Source organism: Aplidium turbinatum, chromosome 15 (assembly GCF_918807975.1).
Source record: "Aplidium turbinatum chromosome 15, kaAplTurb1.1, whole genome shotgun sequence".
NCBI lineage: Eukaryota > Metazoa > Chordata > Ascidiacea > Aplousobranchia > Polyclinidae > Aplidium > Aplidium turbinatum.
In genome coordinates this window covers 5,446,086-5,458,497 of record NC_137486.1, presented here as the reverse complement: position 1 = coordinate 5,458,497, position 12,412 = coordinate 5,446,086, and positions in this window count along the sequence as shown.

The window sequence follows — 12,412 nt, the reverse complement described above, 5'->3', positions numbered from 1 at the left end:
AAAAAAATTGATACAAAAGGTTTTTCAACGGATTCTGTTACCCATGGGCCTACTAAATAACATACTAAAAGTCTACCAAAATCGGACCTCGAGAAAGGGGTCATTTTCAAGATGGCGTCCAAGATGGCCGCCGGTATGTTATACCCAGCAAACATTGATTGCTGGGCCAGCATTGGCTATATGCTGGGTATGTTGGCACATGGTCGGCAATTTCGTCCAACATTTTGCCAACATTGCCAACAATACGCCAACAATTTCAATACTTCTTATTGAGCGTTGAAAAAGGTCTCAAAGGTTTTATTTCAGGTTTCTTTGTTTTAAACTTGAAAAATACTAACACAAACCTCTTTTCATGTGGTATTGCTTTAAAACACAGTTGTGTGATTGGTTAACATCGGTCAGAAGCATTGCCAACGTTGTGCCAATTCATAACAATTTTGGCGTTTTCTTTCAAATTATGCAAATGTATGCCATCATTTTGCTACAATTTTAAATTTTAATAATAGGCGATCAATGCTGTTATTATTTTCTGATACCGTACAAGTATATTATGAATATTTAAGACCAGCGTTGGTCAGAAGAGTAGCCAATGCTTTGCCAACAAAGTAGTTTCATTTCAGTTTGTTTATGCCAAACTGAGCAGAGATCTAGAAAAAGGTAGGAGCAACAAAACGCGAACGAGATAACGTGCTTGACCGAAACAGTTTAAAGTTTCCATTAGCCTACACGTTTCCACAAAATAAACAATTGCAACGTTGGCTATATGCTGGATGTGAGGGCACAAGGTCGGCAATTTTGTCCAACATTGCCAACAATATGCCAACAATTTCAATACTTCTTATTAAGCGTTCAAAAAGGTCTCAAAGATTTTATTTCAGGTTTATTTGTTTCAAACTTGAAAAATACTAACACAAACCTCTTCATGTGGTATTGCTTCAAAACACTGTTGTGTGATTGGCTAACATCGGTCAGAAGCATTGCCAACGTTGTGCCAATTCATAACAATTTTGGTGTTTTCTTTCAAATTATGCAAATGTATGCCATCATTTTGCTACAATTTTAAATTTTAATAATAGGCTATCAATGCTGTTATTATTTTCTGATACCGTACAAGTATATTATGAATATTTAAGACCAGCGTTGGTCAGAAGAGTAGCCAATGCTTTGCCAACAAAGTATAGTTTCATTTCAGTTTGTTTACGCCAAACTGAGCAGAGGTCAAGAAAAAGGTAGGAGCAACAAAACGCGAACGAGATAACGTGCTTGACCGAAACAGTTTTACAGTTTCCATTAGCCTACACGTTTCCACAAAATAAACAATTGCAACGTTGGCTATATGCTGGATGTGAGGGCACAAGGTCGGCAATTTCGTCCAACATTGCCAACAATTTCAATACTTCTTATTAAGCGTTCAAAAAGGTCTCAAAGATTTTATTTCAGGTTTATTTGTTTTAAACTTGAAAAATACTAACACAAACCTCTTTTCATGTGGTATTGCTGCAAACCACAGTTGTGTGATTGGCTAACATCGGTCAGAAGCATTGCCAACGTTGTGCCAATTCATAACAATTTCCGTGTTTTCTTTCAAATTAAGCAAATGTATGCCATCATTTTGCTACAATTTTAAATTTTAATAATAGGCGATCAATGCTGTTATTATTTTCTGATACCGTACAAGTATATTATGAATATTTAAGACCAGCGTTGGTCAGAAGAGTAGCCAATGCTTTGCCAACAAAGTAGTTTCATTTCAGTTTGTTTATGCCAAACTGAGCAGAGGTCTAGAAAAAGGTAGGAGCAACAAAACGCGAACGCGATAACGTGCTTGATACCGAAACAGTTTAAAGTTTCCATTAGCCTACACGTTTCTACAAAATAAACAATTGCAACGTTGGCTATATGCTGGATGTGAGGGCACAATGTCGGCAATTTCGTCCAACATTGCCAACAATATGCCAACAATTTCAATACTTCTTATTAAGCGTTCAAAATGGTCTCAAAGATTTTATTTCAGGTTTATTTGTTTTAAACTTGAAAAATACTAACACAAACCTTTTTCATGTGGTATTGCTGCAAAACACTGTTGTGTGATTGGCCAACCTCGGTCAGAAGCATTGCCAACGTTGTGCCAATTCATAACAATTTTGGTGTTTTCTTTCAAATTAAGCAAATGTATGCCATCATTTTGCTATGATTGTAATAATAGGCTATCAATGCTGCTATAGCGCACCCAGCATGGGGCTAAGGGGGCTCAAGCCCCCCCCAAACCCGCCACCAAAAATGAAGTTTTTATATGTTCCCCATTTATACCTTTTGCCTACAGGTTAGATATGAATAAGTACCCGAGGAATAAGTAAAATTGTGACATCGTAGATACAGGGTCATCAATAAATTAACGTTACAACTGTATTTAACAAAGGCTAGACAATTTTTGAGTAATAAACATATAATCATTGTCAAATAAATAAATATTTAGGATAAACAAGTTTTACTCAGTGTGTCCGCCATTTGCGTCAATAACAAGTCGGAGACGCTTCGAAAAAGACTTGCAAGAGTCACGAATAACTCTTTGAAGTATGTTGGTCCATTCTTTTTTCAGATTAGCCTTCACCGCTTCCAAACTTTGGTGGTGTTTAGTCGAAACGTTGCTCTCCAGGTAAGACCAGATGCCAAAGCCTAGGGGTTTCAGGTATGGGGATGAAGGAGGCCATTCTTCCTTGGAAATGAAGAAGGGCACATTGGCTGAAAGCCAGTTTTGCGCTCTCTTAGCTCCATGTGAAGGGGCAGAATCTTGTTGGAATAATCAATTACATTTTTGAAGTGTTTTTTGCCCAAGGCAACAATGAACCCTCAAGAATATCATTTCGGTAGTCTTCTTGGTTCAATTTCACTCCTTGATTCACAAAAATCAATAGACTTTTTCCTGATTCGATGACTGTGGCTCACACCATCACTGATGCCGCCACTTGTCTCCGAGTGACTTGCCGGGGTTCCAAGTCACCATCTCTTGACCATAGACCATTTAATTCTGACTGTTAAAATGATGCTGGACATCAAATTTCTTCTCATCGCAAAACACAAGGTTTGGCAGCGTGCCCCCTCCTTCAATGCGTGAGAGCAGAATTCTGGCTCTGGAAAGACGTTTCACAATGGTATTGGCAGTTAGCAACTGTTTCTTCATGTGTTTAAATGGGCTCATCTTCAAATCCTTCTTGAGAACTGTGAACATGGTTCCATAAGCCACGTTCTCCTCGATTTTTGACATTTCCAGTTTTCTTTGTGCTTGTTGAGAGTTCTTCAGACCAACATTCTGTTAATTTTGAAGTTCTTGCAAATATCACTCCTTAACTTGCCCGATTTGAAGAGCTCTACAATAGCCATTCTTTTATTCAAATTTTCATTCATAGCCTATAAAATTTAGGCCTAAAAATATAAAATTAACAAATATTCAATTTATTAACATTGCAACGCTAAATATTGATGATACAGTTGTTTGAAGTTTTAACGTTAATTATTATTGATGAGTGATGGCCCTGTTTTAACTGTGCGATCATAAGTGATGGTTCGCTCTGCCTCGCAGTAAAGTATTTAAATCAATATTTTTCCAAAAGAGCTTGAACGCTCCGCTGGATCCCTGGCACAGGTATCGGCAACCAATGGATTATGGGCCGTGAGTGCCTTTAAATATTAATCAAAAGGATGGGCATAGGCCTATTGTCACTGTCACTATTGTCGCAAATCAGTAGGCCGACATTTCTGAATTAGCCCCCCCCTAAATTTTTTTCTGGGTGCGCTACTGCAATGCTGTTATTCTTTTTATGATACCGTACAAATATAACTTACCGGTACTATGAATATTTAGGACCAGCGTTTAATTAGTTGGTTTATGTCAAACGAAGCAGAGATCTTGAAAATGGTAGGAGCAACAAAACGCGAGCGTGATAACGTGCTTGATGCCGAAACAGTTTAAAGTTTCCATTAGCCTACACGTTTCCACAAAATAAACAATTGTAAGGTTGGTTATTATATGCTTGATGTGTTAGCACTTCATTTCAGCACTTGTTTTATAATTTAAAAATACCAATAGCCTAAATGACTCTTTCATGTGGTTTAGTAGAAAAACATAGTTTCTCCAGCATATTCTGGCACCAACAACATTATGATATAAATCGTTTGTTCATATTCAATTGCTTCAGATAATTTAGTGCAAGAGATGTCTTGTGATTCAGAGGGCACTTCCAGGAAGTTTACGCTTTGGCGCCACCAATATATTGTTAGCAACAGCTAACAAATAATAAAAATAAAAACGTGGTTGCAAATTCAAGTTGCCAGGTCTTCATTTTTTTTCCTGGAGTCAACAACAGCTTTATTAACTTTCACGTTTAACAATACTATAATGTGTTTTAATATTTTGTCAGGAGCAGTCATGTTGCGTCGAAATCTCTCCTCAATTTCTTGAAGCGAGATTTCACAAAACGATCGCTACTTTTACTTTCAACGATCCGGCAAATCGTTTTTTCTTCTCCCGCGTTGCATAGAACAATACTGCAGGCACAATAATTGTTGTGAAAACTCCATTATGACGTCACTACTTAAACTTTGACTGGGCAATATGACGCGTTGAAGTGAAATAGGCAACAAAGCTTTAGAATGCGGCGATGTGTTATATCAACGTGAGGAGACGCAATTTAGAAGAAGAACTTGTTTTTTTTTTATGAAGGAAGACAAAGGCCATGACTTAATCCTTTGCTAAAGGGATTATGACGTCACTCGATTCACTTCGACTGTTCAAGCATGGCGGTTGTGCGCAATACACAATTACGTGGAGAGCCGAAAGCACAATGTTTATGTGAACAGCGCTAAGAGGAATTTTCGCTTCTTGCATCGAAAATATAAAAAAATCGAATTCAATTGAGATATTACGGCCGAAAGGAGTTTTAGAAATAATCAAAATGAAACTATAGGAATGACTTACTACAATAATTATGAAAACCTGGTAAGTGAACGTCTTTTATGCATTGAACCTGAAATAATTGTGTAAAGTCGTTTTTGTCACTAGGCTACGTTTATTCAATTTAAAGAAAGTTATAAAACTCAATGACCAATGGAAAACTTTCATATGAAATATTCTCGTGACAAATTTAGTGCCAGTGCTCTTAGATGAGAGCTAAGAACATATCAGCAAAGTAGCAGAGCTTGTGATGCCCCACAACATGTGTAGGGTTTTACTCAATCTTTGATTTTGCTGCTCCGGCGGTGTTTGCCTGACTGCTTGAATTTGTTCGTATTTTTATGTCGTGTGGATAGGTTTGTGATGGTTGTAGAGTATTTGCAAATGTAGCTTTCATTGCAGTCAGCTGAATAATAATAATAATAATAATATGTTTTATTTTGCGCCCATTGCGACAACATATAGACTACAGTAGCCTACACTGCGACCTACATACGCAACACAACAGACGACTGGAATCCCAAAATAAACTTTAAACGTTGGTTGTCATTTGTAACAGTCGAAAATGTCTGTAACAAGTGCTGAAGCTTTTTAATATGATGGATGAAACCCCTGTCATCACATTCGATTTACATTTTGCAGGTCGCAAATTTAAGTCAAGTTGTTGGCAAAAATGCAAGCGATTGTATCAGTGAACTTATGTCAACTATTATTATCTAACCAAACACAGTTCAAGTCATGTCGAGAACAAAGAAAGAAAAAAAAACATCGTGAAGTCTAAGCACTCGTTTGATTGTTTAAAAAAGAATCTGAAAAAAGTTGTTCTTGGTGAGTACGGATAAATGTTTCTACTACGACTAAATGATTGTGTCATAACTATGCCATTTTGCTCTTTTGATTAATGTATGATGTAATTGTGAAGAGTATTGAGTAATGTATGAAAATGTTTTAGTGGTGTACTCGCATTGATGTGAACTACGAACATGGTGGTTAGTAGGCTATGTCGGCATTTATATACTGATTTAACACTTCTTTTTTTACTTTCATGATTAGACATGGTGATGGCGCACGACAAAGCTGCTGCCGTGCAGCAAATTGATGAAGAGTTTCAGAGTGATTTCGAAATTGGAAGGACAGGCAATTGGTGGCCAAAAAGGGCAAAAACTAACTTTTGGTGAGCTTGTTATATGTTTGAAAGACAACAGCGAATGTGTTGCTTTAGTTGTTGAATAACTACTGTACACGCAATTAGAATGTATTGGAACTTGATTATTGCTCTGCGTGGCGCAGAATCGAATGATAAGTTTTTTGTCACGCACGTTGGAGAGAGGGATATTACATTGATATTGCAGATTGTTAATTAACTTCGTATTATCCTGGACGACAACTGATCAAAATCCTACACTGTTGCCAAACAGCCCTCTTGAATTAAATATTTTTGTTTCATTTGCAGGAATTCAGAATGATAAAGATACACAAGAAAAAGCTGCTGATGTGCAATGAATCTCCATCTATCAATACGATTTGATGTGGCTTGTTTCTAATAAATGTGAAAATATACGAAGCTCGGCTGTTACTTTGCTTTGTCACAAAGGGAGTAGTGTTGCTTATAAATCCGTGTTGCTGCTGTTCTTTTGCCCAAGGATTAGCTAGGTTCAACAATAAACTTTTGGTGATGAGCGAGGTTTAGGTACAGAGACGTTTGGCAAATGTAGATGCCAATGCTGTTCAGATGTTTTATGCACCAGCTTGCTTCGCATGTCCAACCTTGGTCAAAGCGCGGGCATCACAATAGTCAATAGGTCAGAAGCAGCATCATGATACATAAAAGTCAACCAGAATTTAGGCGCCAGATGAAGCAAAATGGTGTACAAGCCATCTTGCCAACGTTGGCCAGACACAGATTCCAACGTTGGCAAGATGAAGCAAAATGGTGCATAAAACGTTTTGCCAACGTTGGCAAGATGCAGAAGCCAATGTTGGCAAGATGCAGAAGCCAACGTTGGCAAGATGCAGAAGCCAGCGTTGGCAAGATGCAGACGCCAACGCTGGCCAGATGCATCCAAATGGTGCATAAAACATTTTGCCAATGTTGGCAAGATGCAGAAGCCAACGTTGGCAAGATGCAGAAGCCAGCGTTGGCAAGATGCATAATCCAATGTTGGCAAGATGCAGACGCCAACGGCGGCAAGATGCAGACGCCAACGCTGGCCAGATGCATCCAAATGGTGCATAAAACATCTTGCCAACGTTGGCGTCTGCATCTTGCCAATGTTGCGGCCAACTTCTTGCCAATGTTGCCCCAACAATCAATGTTTACTGGGTATTGCCTATATGTCAATTGCTATTCAAGCTAGAAAGGCGGTTTAGGTGTCTATCCCTAGGTTTTCGGGGTCAATGAATCGAATTAAATAGGTTAAATTACGATAGGCTGATTATCTACTGAGATACGTATGATTTGTATATAATATACGACCTGGGGTATATAATATACGACCTGGGATGTTATGCCATCGTTGCTGAACAGGTTGTGTTAACCTGTTTTAGCCACCTTGATAAAGTCAGTCGTGCTGACTGAATTACTTTAACGCAAATTACTTTAATTATCAAATGCCTGGTGAACAGTCTCTCTCTGTTTTTAATACTTTTCTAATAGTGTATTTACAGCATTTGAGTTTTTTAAGTTATGTAAGTTCCCTACCTTGCTGCACGCGTTTGAGAACTTTCATATTTGTGTCATGGTCTGTGCATGGAAGCAAAAGCTTTTTTTGAATATTTCCATTTCTGGTGCTTTGATATTTTGTCTGCAGCGGCAGAGACTCGACAAATCATCGAAGACCTAGACAAAACATCACATACCGGTACGCTTTAAGCAGTTGAACTTTGTAAAGGATTGTACTTGTACAGTCAAGCAGAATATACTGTGATGTAAATTTAAAGATGTCTTTATCTGGAGGTGCTCTCTTTCGAATCTTCCTAGTAAATCGTGCGTTGGTTGCCAAGAGAACTAAGGTAGTTTAACAAACGGAACCGTACGTTAGTATAGTAGCAACATATCAGATACAACCACGCAGTTAGCCAGCATATTGGTAGATGGAAAAAAGGTAATAGCTCATTGTTCATGCTGCAAAGTAATTCCTTGGAAAGCTAAGCCCCCTCGAAAGAATCCGGAGGATCATATTTCAGAAAAGTTTGAAATCTGACTCAATTGAAAGAATAGAAGTCGAAAATGTGTGATTACTGGCACTGTAGCCTATGTTCGCTTGTGTTTACAAAAATAACGTCAAATCCCATATCGTTGCTAACGTATATATGCCTATGGTACAACAGAGTTAATTCTCCACAAAACTTTTATACTTCAACAGTGGCTAAAAGTAAAAGTTGAATGTGGAAAAAGGTTGTTATACAAAAAATTGCAAATATTATGCTCTATTAGAAGTAACCAGCTCAACACTCCATTGAGCAAAAGAAATGACAAGCGTCACACAAATAGTAAAGAAAATAGAGATTTTGTAAGGTACATATAAGCGATATGCTACACGCACGTATTAACTCTTTCGCGCCCAGCATCATTTTAAAATGATTTGCGGTTTAATGCGAAACGCCCAGCATCATTTTAAAATGATCTGAGGTTTAATGCGAAATGCCCAGCATCATTTTAAAATGATGCTGTTTGATGCGTGATATAAAACTTTGTGTTTGTAGCAAAATATCTATAAATTTACTGGTCCCTTGTAACATGCTTATTTTATTGATATTCTCGTGTTTTTCAAAAAAAAAAAATTGCTCAAATTGGACAAAGTGTGCTTACTTTAACCAACAGTTAAAATAAAAGTATGTATATAAAGGAACAAGGCATGTTTGATTTTTCCTTGACACTTCATATCATTAGGAAGTCCACTGAAGAAAAAAAATCTTTTTTAGGTTCTACAGAAAAGGTGGGAGTATTTTTTTTGTAAGATGCTTCATTTTCACAAAATTTTCAACAAACAAAAAAGTTAAAAAAGTGCACATTTTGAAAACACTGTATCTTCAAATATGTTGTATTAGGAAAGTAGGTTCTAACATTTATAGTCAGAACTTGAAATTATCTTTCCAATGAGATATTCCATGTCAAAATACACAATCGGTGTTACGCGTGTCAACTAGGGTGTACCATTTTGCAAAAAGTTTTTAGAAATTAGTGCGGCTATGTATTACGGGTTTCCACTTTTGTTAAAAAGTATTTTGGTGGAGTTTCAGAATTTTTCCGCCAAAACTGTGGTTCTGCCGCCATTTTAAAAAAATGGCGGCCAGATAAGATATCATGAAAATATACAGCCTTAAACTTGGGTAATGTGATCATATAATATGTCGATTACGGGGTTTTTGGGGTCGAAGAACACGAATCTGAAGTTAAAAACGCTCTACGACAACAAGTTTGCAAAGTGAAATTTTACCACTTGAACTTTATGGTGAAATTTTATAGACATGGACTCAACGTGACCAAGAATATCTCACCCCAGAATGAATATTCCTGAAATATTGTCAAACTTTTGAAATAACAACACGATTCATTTACAAATAAATTGAGTTAATCACTCTCAAACATGATCCCTCCCTGTTTCTTCTGCATGCTATTCCTTATGCTTCAGTCCTGATCGATTTCAATTCCCAGTATTTTATCAACATAATACCAGAGTTGTGCAAACATTCAATTCACTAAATTCTTGACGAATTTCTTTAACAATTGAGTTTGGCTAAGGTAGCTTTTTTGTAATCTGAGAACTGTTCTCTGTGCCTTTGCACAACAAGCAAGAGAGCTTGCCGGTGGCTCTCGTCAGAACACCTGTCAATAAAATCAGTGATTAGCTTAATCCCACGTTCTGCAATATCGTTGACCACCCTTACGTTCAAAACGAATTTGTTTAGCTTTTTATAATCACTGAAATTTTTCCATTCTGATACTGGCATTTGTAACCACTCTTGATCAGTAAGTTCCAAAAGATTGAATACCAGCCAAGATTCAGAGGTCACCAGATCTTTCATTTCACCAGCTTCTTTGACAGTAGAATCGAATTTTGGAAACAAGGGCTTTCCTGTTGAAATTTCAGATGGTCGCGAGGTGGCATAGATCGATTTAGCAACCTTCTCTCTGGTGTCGGCATCGAGCCCCTCATCGCACAACGCAAACACTATAAGTTGAGGAGTGAGGTACCAAAGATGGCGATAGCAAGATTGTAAACAAGCTTCGGCCACTTCAGGCTGCAGTTTTGAATATTTGTACATCGCAGTGATAAAAGTCATGTCGTTTCTTGCAGCGGCGATAGTGATTGACGACTTCAGGAAGGCTTGTGCATAGAGTAGTCCAATGAACTCAGACATCCGTTCAACCCAGTTTTTCTCATCACTGTCCATTTGGAACTGATGTGTTAGCAAGGTTAACTTCATAAAATAGATGCTCTTGCTCATCCATCTCGCGTGATGGTCCGGGCCAGGTAATTTAAATGTGAACTTGTCCACGTAGCCTCCTAACCACACTACGACGAGCTGAACTAACTCTTTATAATCATCTCGTGGGAAAGTCTTCAGCTTCAACATTTCTAAGCTCCAGACCAAAACATCTTCGCCTCTCTGTCTCAGATATTCATCATTATTGTACCAATCAAGTTTACACAAATTCTTATAGTCTATTTTCAGATCATTCCATTCTCGTTTCAACCTCCTAAACAACTTAATACCTGGGTCTTTAGTAACACCAATCACAACTTCAGTTGCATGTTTTATGTGCAGTTCATATATATGATGTCTGCAGGCAAGCCACAGAATTGCTTTCCCAATTGTTGCCTCCAGCAATGTACAACACCTTGCCACTTCCCTGAATTGGCTGCAGTCGTATCAAACACCATACCATAAATGGCACCTTTCACTCTCCAGTCTTCCACCAACTTTGTTACGGCCTGTTCGTGAGATGATCCGGTGCCGTCTGGTATCTCAGGCACCCCCAGCAGCTGCTTCATTTCTGCGTTACCTTCATTATCAAAACTAACACCAGACACATATATACACAGCACCGTTCTGATGAAACATTTCCTCTCATTTTCAGAATCTTACCATCCCAGTGAATTATTGCTAAATCAGGGGCCTGGAACGCATCTCTGATATTTTGGGAGTGAGAAGACCTAGTCTTATTAGCCAGTCTACGAGCTGTTGTGACTGAGATATTAGAATTTTCGACTTGTATGCCGGACGCTTGAGCCACAGCAGCCACGAACATTGTTCTTTGCCGATAGCTCAATCCAAGTCGATCAGATGTTATAGCTGTAGGTGACATAATATCCATTTTCTTTTTCTTCCTTTCAGGAGTTTTCCAATTGTCAGTATCATTTTCTGTTTCTTCATCTGTACTTAAGTCCAACTTCACTGTTTTTAGGTTGTCAGTAACATCCTCTTTCTGTTTCCTTTTACCAGCTGCGCTGAGTCGTTTTTCTCTAGCTAAATCCCGTCTCTTCTGCAAAGCATCTCTGCCCAATGCGCAACCTACTTGATCTCGCTGAAGCTGATTTTTCAGATGTTCCAGATCTGTTTTCCAATCAATGATACCAGAATGCATGAGAATTGACCGTGAGGTAGTCTTACATATATTCAGAGGATCCTTGAGCTTTTCTTCCATATCATGCAAACGTTTTTTAAATGAATCACTGCTATTCCTCTCACGCCTGGAATCAAGTTCTAGTTGATACCAAGTTTCATACAAATTCTTCAGATGCCGGTCTATATCCGCATTTTTAACAATAAGCTTACACGATTCCTTCTCTGTTCCAGGTTGTTTCTCATTTTTCTTACCAAATACCAAACCCACGCCAAAATGATGTTTCCATACCTGGCGAATTTCCTCCCTTGCAATCACGATGGATTGGCTGATCGTTCTGTGACTTTCGTCTCTGAGGAACAACAGCCTAGCTAGAACGTCAGAGCTTTTAGGAAGCTTAGAAACACCTAGTCTTTCACTAGTGTTCCCAATGAGGAAGTACTTTCTTTTTGGTCTTTGTGCCAATGACCGGTGTGCTTCACCGGCCGTCTCATTGAGTGGCATAACTGATCTGAATCTAGTAACTTGCGTAGTAGGATCACTAGCTACTCTTCGAGTCACTGTAGCTAATGATGATCTTCGTCGGGTAGAAGTAAGGCATTTACCCAGTTGGGAGAGTTCATTTCGGTTTTTCGAACCTTTTGGTCTGCCGTGGGGTACTCTGTTGCCGTCCATTAGTTAGTAAGCAGGTAGGTTAGTAACTAAGTAGGCTACAGGCTACTGTAAACTAGTTAGTAGGTTTTCATCAGATCTGAAAGTACATGAGAAAGTTCATGTAAATTTTTCCCTCATACTGATTGATATAATCACACCGACTAGAAAAGTTTATACATACATGCATTTCAAGGTTAAAATGACAATAAGATGCTCTTTTCATGTATATCTGCAGT